This window comes from Mus pahari, chromosome 12 (genome assembly GCF_900095145.1).
Source record: "Mus pahari chromosome 12, PAHARI_EIJ_v1.1, whole genome shotgun sequence".
Classification (NCBI taxonomy): Eukaryota; Metazoa; Chordata; class Mammalia; order Rodentia; family Muridae; genus Mus; species Mus pahari.
In genome coordinates, this window is record NC_034601.1 from 14,603,053 (window position 1) to 14,609,662 (window position 6,610).

Genomic DNA, 6,610 nt, shown 5'->3' on the forward strand with positions numbered 1-6,610 from the left:
GGAATAGAGGCCCCTTGGTCTTGCAAACTTTATATGACCCAGCACAAGGGAAGGCCTGGGCCAAGTAGTGGGAGTGGGTGGGTAGGGGAGCAGGGGCGTGGTGGGTATAGGGAACTTTCGGGATAGCATTTGAAATGTAAATAAAGAAAATAAAAAAGAAAAGAAAAGAAAAGAAATTATAGCTTCAATTTTGCATCAGTTATAAAGATCTCTACCAATGTAAAATTGTGGCTATATAATGCTTTGCTTAAGAATAAATAGAGTAATCCATCCCTTCTGTTTACTTCCTATTCACAATTATTTCCAGATTATCCCTTAAAATGACAACCTATCTATAATTTATAAAATAATCATAACTGGACACCCAAATCCAAGGGATCAGGGTGATGACTCTCCACAACTTCTTCCTGCTGAATAAGGGCAACAAAAATTCTTTAAGAGGGTGGGGAGGGGTAAGAAAATTATAAAGTTTGATTAGATTTAAGAAGGCTAGATTTAACATCTGTTATCCAGTCTGTGTACTTAGAAGGGTCAGGGCTTGACTGAAGTTCTGAATGGATCTGTCTGAAAGGCTAGATGAACTGAGTCCACTGGGAATCAGCAGCAATTCCTGAAGCTGCTCTGGAAACATGTCTCTGGACAGCACCAGGAAGCAAAGGGCTGGAACATTAGGTCAGTTCAGCATCCTCAAGGATGAGTCTTGCCAAAGGTATGCATTCTGTGTTATATGAATCTCACAAACAAGGTTTTAGTGTTATTAAGACATTCATATGATTGTGCAAGGTACATAGAGAAATTAAGGATGAATTTTGTTCCTTCTTTGAGCAGGTGAAAGACAACTATACTTTTATGAATTAATCAATAACCAATCGTAGTAAATCTTCATGCTGGCCATAGGAAGGAGGGCAACAACAAGAATCTTAAGGATTCCATAACCAACATGACTTAGCTGATATTTTTATGTCTAAACCAGTTACTGAGCTATTCCCATATTGAGGAATCAGCAGATCACAATTACCTGTCCTATTTGATTTTCTTAAATTTTTCTTTTCTGTAGCTAAGATCTTAAGGGGTCTTCCTATCCGATATGAATCAGATGATTCATATCACTCTGGAAGGGTTCCAAAACCTTTTCTCCTTTCCTGTCAACACAAATACAGAGGCTTTCACCCAAAATAGCATGTCCTTGGTCTTGTAATCAACATTCATTAAAGGTATAGATGGAATTAATTTAATAGTTCAACCTCTCTCCCAGAGGTTTTTTTCCCCCAGAGGGTTATTTGTTGTTGGTGGTGGTTTTGTTTTTTTTTTGTTTGTTTGTTTTTGTTTTTTTTCGAGACAGGGTTTCTCTGTATAGCCCTGGCTGTCCTGGAACTCACTCTGTAGACCAGGCTGGCCTTGAACTCAGAAATCCACCTGCCTCTCAGAGGGTTTTTAATATCACAAATCCACCAATCTTATAATCATCTTCATCGTGATAAGTAAAACAATTCAAAGCAATGAAAACAATCTAAACAAATATTATCTGTTGGGATAGGGCTCCTCCACTAGCTCCTGTATTGCTCTTACATGATTAATTTTTCATAGTGAGATCAAGGCCTAAGTTTCTACTGTCTAAGATAGGTTAGGCTTCCTATCCCCTGCTTTTTGACCTACAATTTAGGATAAAAAGCCTCAATTATAGGCTAGAGAGATGGCTCAGCAGTTAAGAGCACCGACTGCTGTTCCAGAGGCCCTGAGTTCAAATCCCAGCAGCCACATGGTGGCTTACAACCATTTGTAATGGGATCTGATGGTGGGATCTGATGCATACCCTACTGGTGTGTGTCTGAAGACAGCTACATTGTACTCATATAAGTAGAATAAATAAACCTTTTTTTTTTTTAAAAAAAGCCTCAATTATTTATTCCTCTATGTATGTAACTTTAACTAAATTCCCTCCTACTTACTACGTGAACCTAGTTCCAGGCTCTATTTTTGTCACACCAGGCTGACCAATCCCAGAAATCCATGCAGACCATGTTTGAAGATCCTGAGAGCTGTCCTGGCATAGACAATTTAAATTTTCTTCTAATTCATTTTTCTCACTCCTAGTTTCACTCCTTGCCTTTATTTCCTACATTTGAGATCAAAGGCCTTGATTTTTTTTATTCCATGTATACTTAAGAACATTTTTAAAAATTACTATTATACACCCTTCTATCCTTAGAAACAATTAAATCGAATTTTATTTATCTCAATTCTTTGATTATTTGCTAGTAGGAAGCAGGCAGTATCCACTATCTCTCTCTACCTTGTGCATCCTGTCTCTGCAAATTCTCTGAGGCAGCCGGAAAGGCCCAGCGTAAATCCTGTGTTCCTTTGCTCTACTTTCTCAGGTTTCTTGCACAGGAACCACTTGACTCATCTCCCCTTACTGAGAAATTAGTTCTCCCCTCCTCCTAATCTTACATTATGGCATGTGTGTATTCCATTCGGGAATCTCTGATTAATTTTTAAAAGTGAGTTCTTAGCCAGGTGTGGTGGTGCACGCCTTTAATCCCAGCACTCAGGAGGCAGAGGCAGGCAGATTTCTGAGTTCGAGGCCAGCCTGGTCTACAGAGTGAGTTCCAGGACAGCCAGGACTATACAGATTAAACCCTGTCTCAAAAAAAAAAAACAAAAAACAAAAAACAAAAACAAACAAACAAACAAAAAAAGTGAGTTCTTGTCTACCATGTTGCATGCCATCTGTAGTGGTTTAATAATTAATTTGCTCTATGCTCCTGCAGGGTCATATTTCTAGGCACCTGCCAGAGCTCTCTGGATTTGTAAATGAACACACACACACACACACACACACACACACACAGAGAGAGAGAGAGAGAGAGAGAGAGAGAGAGAGAGAGAGAGAGAGAGAGAGAGAGCAGGGGGGGCTTTATTGTTAATGTGCCTTCATAGCTTAATGGTTGGGCACTTCTAAACCTTCCTATGACTGCTAGCACACACTCCCCTCTGATGTTCCTGAGTCAACATTTTCTAAATCTTTTTTTTTTTTTTAGATTTATTTACTTATTTTGTTTATAAGTTCACTGGATGTCTGTCTTCAGACACAGCAGAAGAGGGCATCAGATCCCTTTCCAGATGGTTGTGAGCCACCACGTGGTTGCTGGGAATTGAACTCAGCACCTCTGGAAGAGCAGGCAGTGCTCTTAACCACTGAGTCACCTTTCCAGCCTACTAAATCTATTTTTTATCTTTAGTTCCCTAGACCCAGGTTGGAGAGTGGGCCCTGGGATTGCTTCTGAGGGTTCTTATATGTTGGTGGGCTTTTAATTCTCATCTCTCTGTTCCTCCATCATGGGGATTCTCTCCGTCCTTCTACCCTTCAGTCCCCCGCCTGTGCAACCTAAAAGTCCTACCTCTATCTCCCTGCTCAGCCATTGCTGTACAACAATTCTTTATTACCAATCAAGACCAGCTGGGGCCAGGGACCCTCAGTGTCTGGAAGAGTGTTTTTTTTGGGAGTCAAATTAAGACAAAGCATTAGAACTAATCCCCATCAAGGCCATTATGGCTTTTACCATAATTGTCTGGTGCTGGGAGCCAAACCATAAACTTAATTTCTGTCTTTCTCCTGATTGGTGGTTGTTAGGAAGTGAAGAGTCAGGGGCAGGCCTGTAACCTGGAGGTACAGATTGGTTGTGGAATAACCTGGAAACTGGTGCTAGGTGCAGGCCTGTTAGTTAACTTGAGTTCAACATTAGTTCAAGTTCTCTAAGATGGACTCTGAAGTCAAAAGTTCTGATATCTTAGTACCAGTTTACGGTACAACTTTATTCTGCTGGAATTCAGAGAAAGCCTGTGGAAGGAAGTACAGATGTGGAGCCTGGATCCAAGTTATGAAGGAAATAAGAGCTAAATCCTTGAGGAAATTTAGATAAAACCATGAATTTGGTTAAAGTTTCTTGCCTTTTTTATTTTTGAGACAGGGTTACTCTACATAGCCCTGGCTGGCCTGGAACTCACTATGTAGGCCAGGCTTGGCTTGAACTCAGAGATCCATCTGATTCTACCTCACAAGTATTGGTATTAAAGGTATGCCTGCTATGCCTGTCTCTTCTTGATTTGTTTGTTTGTTTGTTTTTGTTTTTTTTGAGACAGGGTTTCTCTGTGTAGCCCTGGCTGTCCTGGAACTCACTTTGTAGACCAGGCTGGCCTCGAACTCAGAAATCCATCTGTCTTTGTCTCCCAAGTGCTGGGATTAAAGGCATGCACCACCATGCCCGGCTCTTCTTGCTTTTTTATAATGCTACTTTGTAGATACTAGTATAAAATTGAGAGAAACAATCTTCAATTAAAATGTGGCTGAGTGGGGCTAGTGAGATGGCTCAGTGGGCAAGAGCACCCGACTGCTCTTCCAAAGGTCCAGAGTTCAAATCCCAGTAACCACATGGTGGCTCATAACCATCCCTAACAAGATCTGACTCCCTCTTCTGGAGTGTCTGAAGACAGCTACAGTGTACTTACATATAATAAATAAATAAATCTTTAAAAAAAATGTGGCTGAGTATGTGGCTCACCCTTTAATCCCAACAATCAAGAGGCAGAGGCAGGTGGATCTCCTGAGTTTGAGGCTAGACTGGTCTCTAGGGTGAATTCAAGGACAGCCAGGGGTACACAGAGAAATTCTGTCTCAAAACAATGACAACCAAATTAAAGTGTACGTTGTTCCTGGGAAGCCAATCCCTTAATCCCTCTTTTTTGTTTACGTATTTAATTTTTGAGTAATTGGTCTTGTTCAGTTATGATATTTCCTTAGGGTTATAGGTGTGTCATGAAAGATGCAAATTTTCCAAAACTGACAACAGGAGTTAAAAATCTTAGGCTCATCAGCAGGACTTTTTTCTGTTGATCTGTGTCGAAGTCCTCATTCTAGAGAAAGCAGTCACCATTGGCAAGCAGCTTGGCACCACATGTGTGTGAGCTGTAGTAAAAGTAGACACGTTTTAAATGACCAAAGGAGAATTGACTTTTGAGGCTGTGTCCGATAATTTTAATTGTTTGTGTAAAGCTGTTGTGGCTGGCACTTAGTGGTCACAAAGCCCAGGTTGAATTCTTGGAATTCCTTTACATAGAGATTTAACACCGATACGTGACACTCCAAACTTTTTTTTTTTTTTAAGATTTATTTATTTATTTATTATATGTAAGTACACTGTAGCTGTCTTCAGACACACCAGAAGAGGGTGTCAGGTCTTGTTAAGGATGGTTGTGAACCACCATGTGGTTGCTGGGATTTGAACTCTGCACCTTTGGAAGAGCAGTCGGGTGCTCTTACCCACTGAGCCATCTCACCAGCCCCCCCCCCCCCCTTTTTTTTTTTTTTTTTTTTTTTTTTTTTTTTTTTTTTTTTTTTTTTTTCCAGACAGGGTTTCTCTTTATAGCCCTGGCTGTCCTGGAACTCACTCTGTAGACCAGGCTGGCCTTGAACTCAGAAATCCGCCTGCCTCTGCCTCCCCAGCGCTGGGATTAAAGGCGTGCGCCACCATGCCTGGTTATACTTTTAACATGTATGCATCACCTTTAAGTCTCCACTTGCACATACTCCAGCTACTTGATAATACCCTCATAACCTGCATAAACCTTCCTCTCTTCCTTTCCATTCTGAAAAGATCTAACTATTGTAACCATTTTTACAACATGTATGAACTTTCCATCTTTCTTTTTTATCTAGATATATCCACCCATTTTAACATTACATTCATAGTGTATTGCCTATTCTCTCCCTCTGATAAGGACAAAGCTATTCTATTAACTGTGCACTCAGAACTGTCAGGCTTATGAGCAGGGGTGTGGAAAGCTCTTCCCCTGCACTACCCTTTGATTTCCTCGCTTCTCTATTGAGTCCATTTGGATTCTACTTAAACTTCTGTCACAGGAAGACGTCTTTACTAGAACATATCCATCTTCACATCCATTTAAGATTTTAAAAAATGTATTGGTTTTCCCTCTTAATACCATGAGACATAGGTGTTTGATTATTGAAAGTAGTCATTATAAAGACAAATGCTTTGTTTTCTTAATCATTTTCGCATAACGATAGTAAAAGGCATTCTAAAACGTCAGCAGCAGTAGCCGGGCAGTGGTGGCGCACATCTTTAATCCCAGCACTTGGGAGGCAGAGGCAGGCAGATTTTTGAGTTCAAGGCCAGCCTGGTCTACAGAGTGAGTTCCAGGACAGCCAGGGCTACACAGAGAAACCCTGTCTTGAAAAACCAACACCAAAAACAACAACAAAAAGTTAGCAGCAACAGTGTGGTAGTTTTGAGTTTGTTTTTTCCCTACTGAAACTTGTTTGTGAGCTTAACTATTTCAATAGGAAAACTGTTAGTAGGAAAAGCAAGGCCTGATTATTAATTACATTAAAAACATTTAGAGGCCTAAGTCAGTGAAAGAAGCAGTTGGAAGAAATCTCTTTACTCTGTTTGTTGTTTGTTTTGTTTTTTTGTTGTTAATTTTTTTTTTTTTTTTGGTTTTTTGAGACAGGGTTTCTCTGTGTAGCCTTGGCTGTCCTGGAACTCACTCTGTAGACCAGTTTGGCCTCGAACTCAGAAATCCACCTGCCTCT